At 37.3% G+C, this 7,037-nt stretch overlaps 1 long non-coding RNA gene across 1 annotated transcript; it reads right to left on the reverse strand.

The window, feature by feature from the left end:
• Positions 1 to 790: 790 nt before the first annotated feature.
• LOC107824281 (uncharacterized) lies at positions 791 to 3,556 on the reverse strand. Its single transcript, XR_001656823.2, has 2 exons — positions 2,364 to 3,556; positions 791 to 1,010 (listed from the first exon to the last, which is right to left on the reverse strand). It is a non-coding gene; the product is annotated as an uncharacterized LOC107824281 (long non-coding RNA).
• Between the last annotated feature and the right edge of the window lie 3,481 nt (positions 3,557 to 7,037).

Consider the following 7,037-nt stretch of genomic DNA (forward strand, 5'->3'; position numbering starts at 1 on the left):
CTTGTTGTGCCCCAACCTTTCAGGTGGCAGCTCGTCCTCATGAAAGGTGATCTTATGTCTTTCCAGCACTTGTCCTACCATGTTAGCCATTTCCCCGCCAGTGATGTTACTTGGTACGTATGCCTCACTTAGCACCTTCAACAAAGCATGTGTGCCTCAGAATTTTGCAGCAAAGAGACACTACTGGAAAAATGATCTACGGTAATGCATGGAAAACCGTTCCAATAGACAATAAAATTGTTGTCATAGAGATATTGGAACGGTTTAGAGACCGTCACATCCGCCCGCGTGCTAATAGAGTTATAGGAACGGTTTGTGTCGTCGTTGCTATAAAGCGGTCTAACACCGTTGGAACAATTATTCCTTCCAATAGGAACGGTTTAACACCGTTACTATAGTGCATATGCAATGGTTTATAATTGTTACCATATTATTTAATGCAACACTTATGTAAGCTATTGTTATGGTTATGTATGCATATAGCAATGGTTTCTTTTAGCTATTGAACGGTTTTATGTTGTATTGCTATGGTTTATAATAAACTACGACAATAAAGGAAAAGCTATTGCATCAGTTTTAACTACCTATTGGAACGGTTTATAGTGCATTTTGGAACAGTTCATAAGGCTTTTTGGAACGGTTTAGAGGACCTATTGCAACAGTTTACGTTATTATTGGAACGCCATTTGTGTCCTATTGCAACAGTTCTGGTAGCTATTAGAACACTTCAATTGAAGCAAAAATATAGCCCATATTGTAAATAAATATTTATATATAAAATAAAATAAAATAAATCACAAAATGAAACTATTAATAATCTATGTTGTCCAAAAAGCTAGTAATATCCATAAATCAAAATATTACCCCAAGTGCATAAGTTTAATATAAATTTCAAAAGAGTAAGTTTCAAATTTTTGATAAACAAAAGATTCCTAGAATATTCATCTATAACAATTCAAAATTCATCTTAAGTAAGGTGCATTCATCTTCCATTTCTTGATCTACTCCACCTACAAAAAAGGATAAATAAAGTCATTACCCTTCAAGAGAATCCGGTCTAAGAACAAAGTACCAGGTAAAAAGAAAAGGACATGACATTCATCAAAATAAATCAGTAGCTAAAATGAGCCAGAACATGTTAAAGCATTAAATGGCTTTTATTTTAGCTACTTTACATGCTTGCCTTCTGCAACATTACATCAATGACCAACAGATTCTAGTCCGATCATACTTTCAGCATTATATTTCTTACTACAGGTCCAAGAGTGTCACAACAGATAACATAGGATGTAACACGATGAACATAGCAGTAAGATTCAACTAGTTATAAGACTTGGATTATCTTGAAAGATAAACTAAAAAGATGACTTTCAGAAATCTTAAAGGTAGATTCCTTCCCCTCAGCAAGGACAAAAAGGAGGACTTCAATATTAATAGAACTAATGCACTAACATTCAAGGACTTCAAAGAACTATTGCACTAACATTTAACAATGTTGAGTTTCCATCAACAGTTTCCCAAAAGATTATATTGTCATGCAAACTATAATCTAACATTCAACAAAGTTGAGTTGCAATAGATGGTTCTATTACCAAAAAAAAAATCTTATATTCACACAAACTGAAGTGAACATTAAAATGGGACTGACATAGTGGAGCAAACAAAATTTCCATGTCATCTTATCTTCACAAGGAGAAAGGGTAAAAGTTGTTGACAGATTGCAAATGCTGAAGAGAAAATAAGTTGATGTGTCCTTGTTTATCTCAATTGCTTAAATATCCATACTTTATTCTTCAGCATATCCACATTCCAAGGCCCGCGAATATGAAACAAGTCATTTTGATTTACACCACTAATCCTAACTTTCAACAAAATTGCAAGAAAACCCATAAAATAAAGAAAATAAAATTAACCATAAAGCATAAGAACAACAAACATATTCCTAAGCCCTTTCTCCTTGAATCCTCCTTGCGATATGAATATAAAGAAAGCTAAATTAAAGCTTTTTGTCATAGATACAAAAACAATCTTAGTTCATGCAACAGAAAATACAACATCAATAGACCCAAACTCTTTTCACAATTCTTTTCATGCAACAGAAAATACATAAAATACCAAATAGCTCATGCAACAAAAACTACAACATCAATTTGCAGAGAAATTTAGTCCAGAGAAAGAAATTCATCATATCGACAAAAAAAAATAGATTCACACTAGTCACACTCTAACGAAAATAATACCCCAATAATTTGGGTTCAATTCATCATTATAAAGTAAAAAATCAAATATACTACTCACACCCTAAAGATTAAAGAGAAAAGGAGCGATTAAAGAAAAATTACCCAAATTGGAAAAAAACTTACACTTGAAATAGGTTTCTAACAGAGCACCTTCTGGATCGAAATTTCTTGCGGTTCAAGTCGATTTCACGTACCTGTATTTGCTGCCTTAATACTTTTTAACTTTAGCAATTTCTCACTGCTGTAGCGAATCCGGCAGTGGATTCGCCATTGAAACAAGAAAGAGGAACTAAGAGAAAAAAGAAAAGTAATTAAAAGATAAAAGATTTAGATTTTTATTTAACAGATAATCTATAATGCTATGTTTACAGAATATATATATGAACTTAATAGGGGAAATAGATAATAAAGTGGGGCTAAACTGTAGTGGTAAAACTAAACAGGGGCAACCTATAAATAATAGAACTTGACCTATAATCTCCTTTCGTTACATCCCATCTCCCTAATAACAACCTTGTCCTAAGGTTGGTAATGGATGAATTCAGCAATAGTCAACTCCAGCAAATAAGCACTGATCTTTTCTTAACCAAAGTTAAACGATGTTGTATTTGGAATTATAAGATGGACAGTATATGTCTGCACTCCTTCAAGCATATGAAATATCAGTCTCCAGTGAGCATTCTTGAGTTTGTCCATCCAAAACTCATGCTTAACAAAGTTGTACTACAGGTAAAAAACAACATGAGCAGGGATGAATTTATTTGCTAACCTAGTATCCACAAAATGTCTGTGAGCAATTGCGTGATCCATAATCATAGAAAGATAAAAGCTTTTGAGAGATCTCTCCACTTCTTGGCTTAAAGCAGAGCTCTTCATATTTTCCAATCTTCTATGAAAGAGTGTTTGTCTCCTTCTTGCAATATATTCTGTCTCACTGTTTGAATAAAAGGGTCAAATAATCATACTGCTAAAAGTAGTTTTCCAGCACAATCTAGACCATATATACCTAAAACTCTTTTATGTGGAAATGCAAGAGATAATTCTTTGTCTGCAACTCTATTGGGGTTCCCATGCTTCCATGAACACTTGAGGTCATTGTAGTTGACAAAATAGCTGAACTGGAACTTATTTAGTAATCGGTCAACCCTCTTATTCCTCCAATAAACATCATTATCTTCAAATTGAACATTAAATACCCTGCTTAACTCTACCCATGCATTATTCAGCACACTGACTGATCCAGCAAAGCTATGGCCACCAGGATCAAATGAAATTTCAAGTGTGAAATGCTCTTTTGTGCTTGAAGGTCTTTAGCCACATGAAAATAATGAACTAGTGGAGCATTTAGCTGAAAGGATCCTTCCTTGATTAAGTCATGCACCCACAAACATCGTGGTTGGAAGGGAACAAAGGATATTCCAACAACCTCATCATCAATGTAAATAGAAAGATCACCAAACTTCCGTGAAGCAGTAGCAGCTTCATCTAATTCAGATGGAAGAAAACTACGCATAGAAAGTATGGCGACATTTAAGATGCACAATTTCATTACATCAATTAACTGATTAAAATCTGGAGGACTCATGAGATTAATCTTAAGATAAAGAGGATGATAGCAAGTTACTTTGAGGGGACCATTTTCCTTTGCAAGTGCATTTCTCGCCTCTCTAATCGAGAACACATCTTTGTGAATTATTTTTCTTTGTACAAGGAGCCCGATTGGCCTAGGTAGTGCCACCTTTGCCAGAGAAAACTTCACTAAATGGTTTCCTAGAGTATATGCCCTCAAATAATGACTTAAATTACCCAAAATAATCAATAGTAAGATAACCCTAAGCTGCTGATGATAAAGAGTAGCAGTATTGTCCAGAGTTCCTTTCACAGTATTAAATTCACGTATGGCCACATAGTCTGCAAGCTCTTGGCACCCACAATATGTGATTATCCGAAGGGCATTCTCATCTTGAATAAGTCCTCCCACGAGTGTAACAATTTCATACCAATCTTAGAATCTCTTTCCTTCACAAGACCATAGTGGGCTCCTTTCTCATCAATAAGAGTTTCTTCAACATAAGCATCCCCATGCTCAAGTATTGTTGCAAACTTACCAAAATCTATATCGGCTATCACAAAGTCAACACTGCCAATATTCTCACCTGCTACCCCTGATATAGATGGTTCAGGTTCCAGAGATGAACCATTCTCTTTCAAGTAATAAGCTAATAGAATCAGGCTTGTGATTGCTTTGTCAGTTGTAACTGACGATAAAGCACTAGCAAAATTCACCAAAAAATGCCACAATGCTGAGATTTGGCAGGTCACCATTCCTGCCACATATTATAACTGCTTCAAATGACTCCATTCTATATTCCAATACAACAATAATGTTGTATATTGCATCATGCCATCAAGAAATATTTGTAGCTGCCAATCTTGAACATCAATTTTGACCAATTTCTTAAAATGTTTCAAAACAGCCTTGTTATGACTTTTGACATGTATATTAATTAATGGATTGTACACAACCAATTTTAGAGGGAAATCACCAACCTTCATTATTTGGAAAACCATAGAGGTTTGTTTAAATTCATTTACCCTGGTTCTTCTTTAGCAAACGGTTCCCACTATATTTAGTGCAACTATCAGGGACTTATTCACTCCAATTTCCACCATAGCTATCCCTTCCTCTTGAGACCTCTGGTGACCTAGCCCAGCTATACCCTATTGAGGACACTTACCAAATAACTCTAATGAATCAGATTTGACATACTCAAGGACACAAATATTTCCGAAAAGCATATCACAACCTAATCTAAACATGAAGATTTTCTGGTGTGTTGGATCTATTTGGTAGGACTGAGTGATTAGTGTAATTATGTTGCAGAGTGAACCATTGCTCCATTCTTGTCGACTGGTCGAACGTTGCAGCGGAAGTAAAGCCGAAGACCGGTGACTCTGATACCAATTGTAGCGAATTCGGCAGCGGATTTGCCATTGAAACAAGAAAGAGGAACTAAGAGAAAAAAGAAAAGTAATTAAAAGATAAAAGATGAAGAGGATCCGGGACGGTTTTAACACAATCGTAACGGTTTGATAGATGAAGTGTGCCGATATCACCAAAAATCTATTGCAACGGTTGTAACCATTACCAAATAGGTTGTATGGCAACGGTTTTTGAACCGTTGCAAAAATTAGTGTTGCGATAGGCCCATTTTCTAGTAGTGAGAGAATGGAGATTTGTGTTGGCGTCTTGTTTAACTGGTCGATGACCGAATATTCCTTGGCCTATATCTTCCTCCAAAGGTCATTGGGACCTATCTCAATGAGGGGTGGCCGATTGGAGGCATGTTTGCTTGATTCAGCTAGATGCTCAGGGGTATAGACTCTACCAGTTCTCGTTATACCCTGTGTTGCGATAGTTTCTTCAATTCTGACCTTGCCCTTCCTTCTCGCCTCAGTTGTGTAGTCCCATGGTACATCATTTGTATAGAATGGTGTCATGGTTGACATTGCCATTGGGATCGGCGCGACTATCCTCACTTCAAACGGAACATGTGCCTTGGATGGCAAGACTACAACCTCAAATGGTGCGGGTGCATCTGCTGGCAACACGAATGCAACCTCAATTGGTGTTGGTATCTTTGCGGATGATGTTGCTTCAAACTCAAGTGGTACAAACATGTTCACCTTAGCGTCCTCAGAAGGTTAAATCTGGACTAGGTTTGGATTGAGAGTTATTGTTGGTTTCTTTGGGTCATCACCTTCTGCGATCAACCCAATTGATCCCTCGGGATCCCAGTCACCTTCTATTTTAATCATATAGATACCTCCACCTTTATGGTCTGGCAGAGAGTTGTTTCGGATGTTTGGAGTGGGTTTTTTTGCCACAATGATCTTGTTATCAATCAAAGACTGTATCTTGTCTTTCAAGGAATGACACTAATCGATGATGTGCCCATTCATGCCGGAGTGGTATGCACAGGATTTGTTTAGGTTAACCGACTGAGAAGGATTCTCAGGGGCTGCAGCAGGGATGGGGTGACATAACCAGCAACTTTGAGTCTCTTATACAGCTGATCAATGGGTTCATCGATGGCTGTATATTGTTTTGGAGGTCTGCAATCAAAATTAGGTCGGGGTCTAGGTAAATTTTGGCGTATATGGGGTGATTGATAATGGGATGGTTGAGGATTATAGGTTTGGTAGACATGAGTGGGTTGGGAGTATCTGGGTGAAGTAGGTTGATATGTAGGAGGTGGAGATAACTGATAAGTGGGTGGCGGAGCTTGGTATGAAGGTGAGGGTGCTTGGTAATTTGGGGTTGGCTGGTATGTAAGTGGAGGTGTTGGATAAGTTTGGTATTTGAGGTGAGACTTGGTCCTTTGTGCAACCATCATGGCCCCTACATCCCTTTTCTTGGACACACCACCAGACTGTAGAGCCTTATTTGTAGCTTGTAAGGCCTCAAAGTTTGTAACCATACCGATTTTGATACCTTCTTCAATTCTCTCACCTAATTTGATAATGTCGGAGAACTTGTGATTCTAATCATCATCAGCTGCTCAGAGTACTGTGGGTCCTGAGCTCGGACAAAGAACTTGTTCATTTCCTCTTCTTCTAAGGCAGGTCTGAACTTAGCAGCTTTGGACCTCCAGCGAGTAGCATACTCACAAAACGTCTCCATGGGCTTCTTCTTCAAATTCTAGATATATAACACATCTAGTAAGTTCTCTGTATTAAACCTGAATCTATCCATAAAGTCAGATGTCATACCTACCCAGCTTGACCACTTTTTGG

The sequence above is a fragment of the Nicotiana tabacum genome, chromosome 22 (assembly GCF_000715075.1).
Source record: "Nicotiana tabacum cultivar K326 chromosome 22, ASM71507v2, whole genome shotgun sequence".
Lineage (NCBI taxonomy): Eukaryota > Viridiplantae > Streptophyta > Magnoliopsida > Solanales > Solanaceae > Nicotiana > Nicotiana tabacum.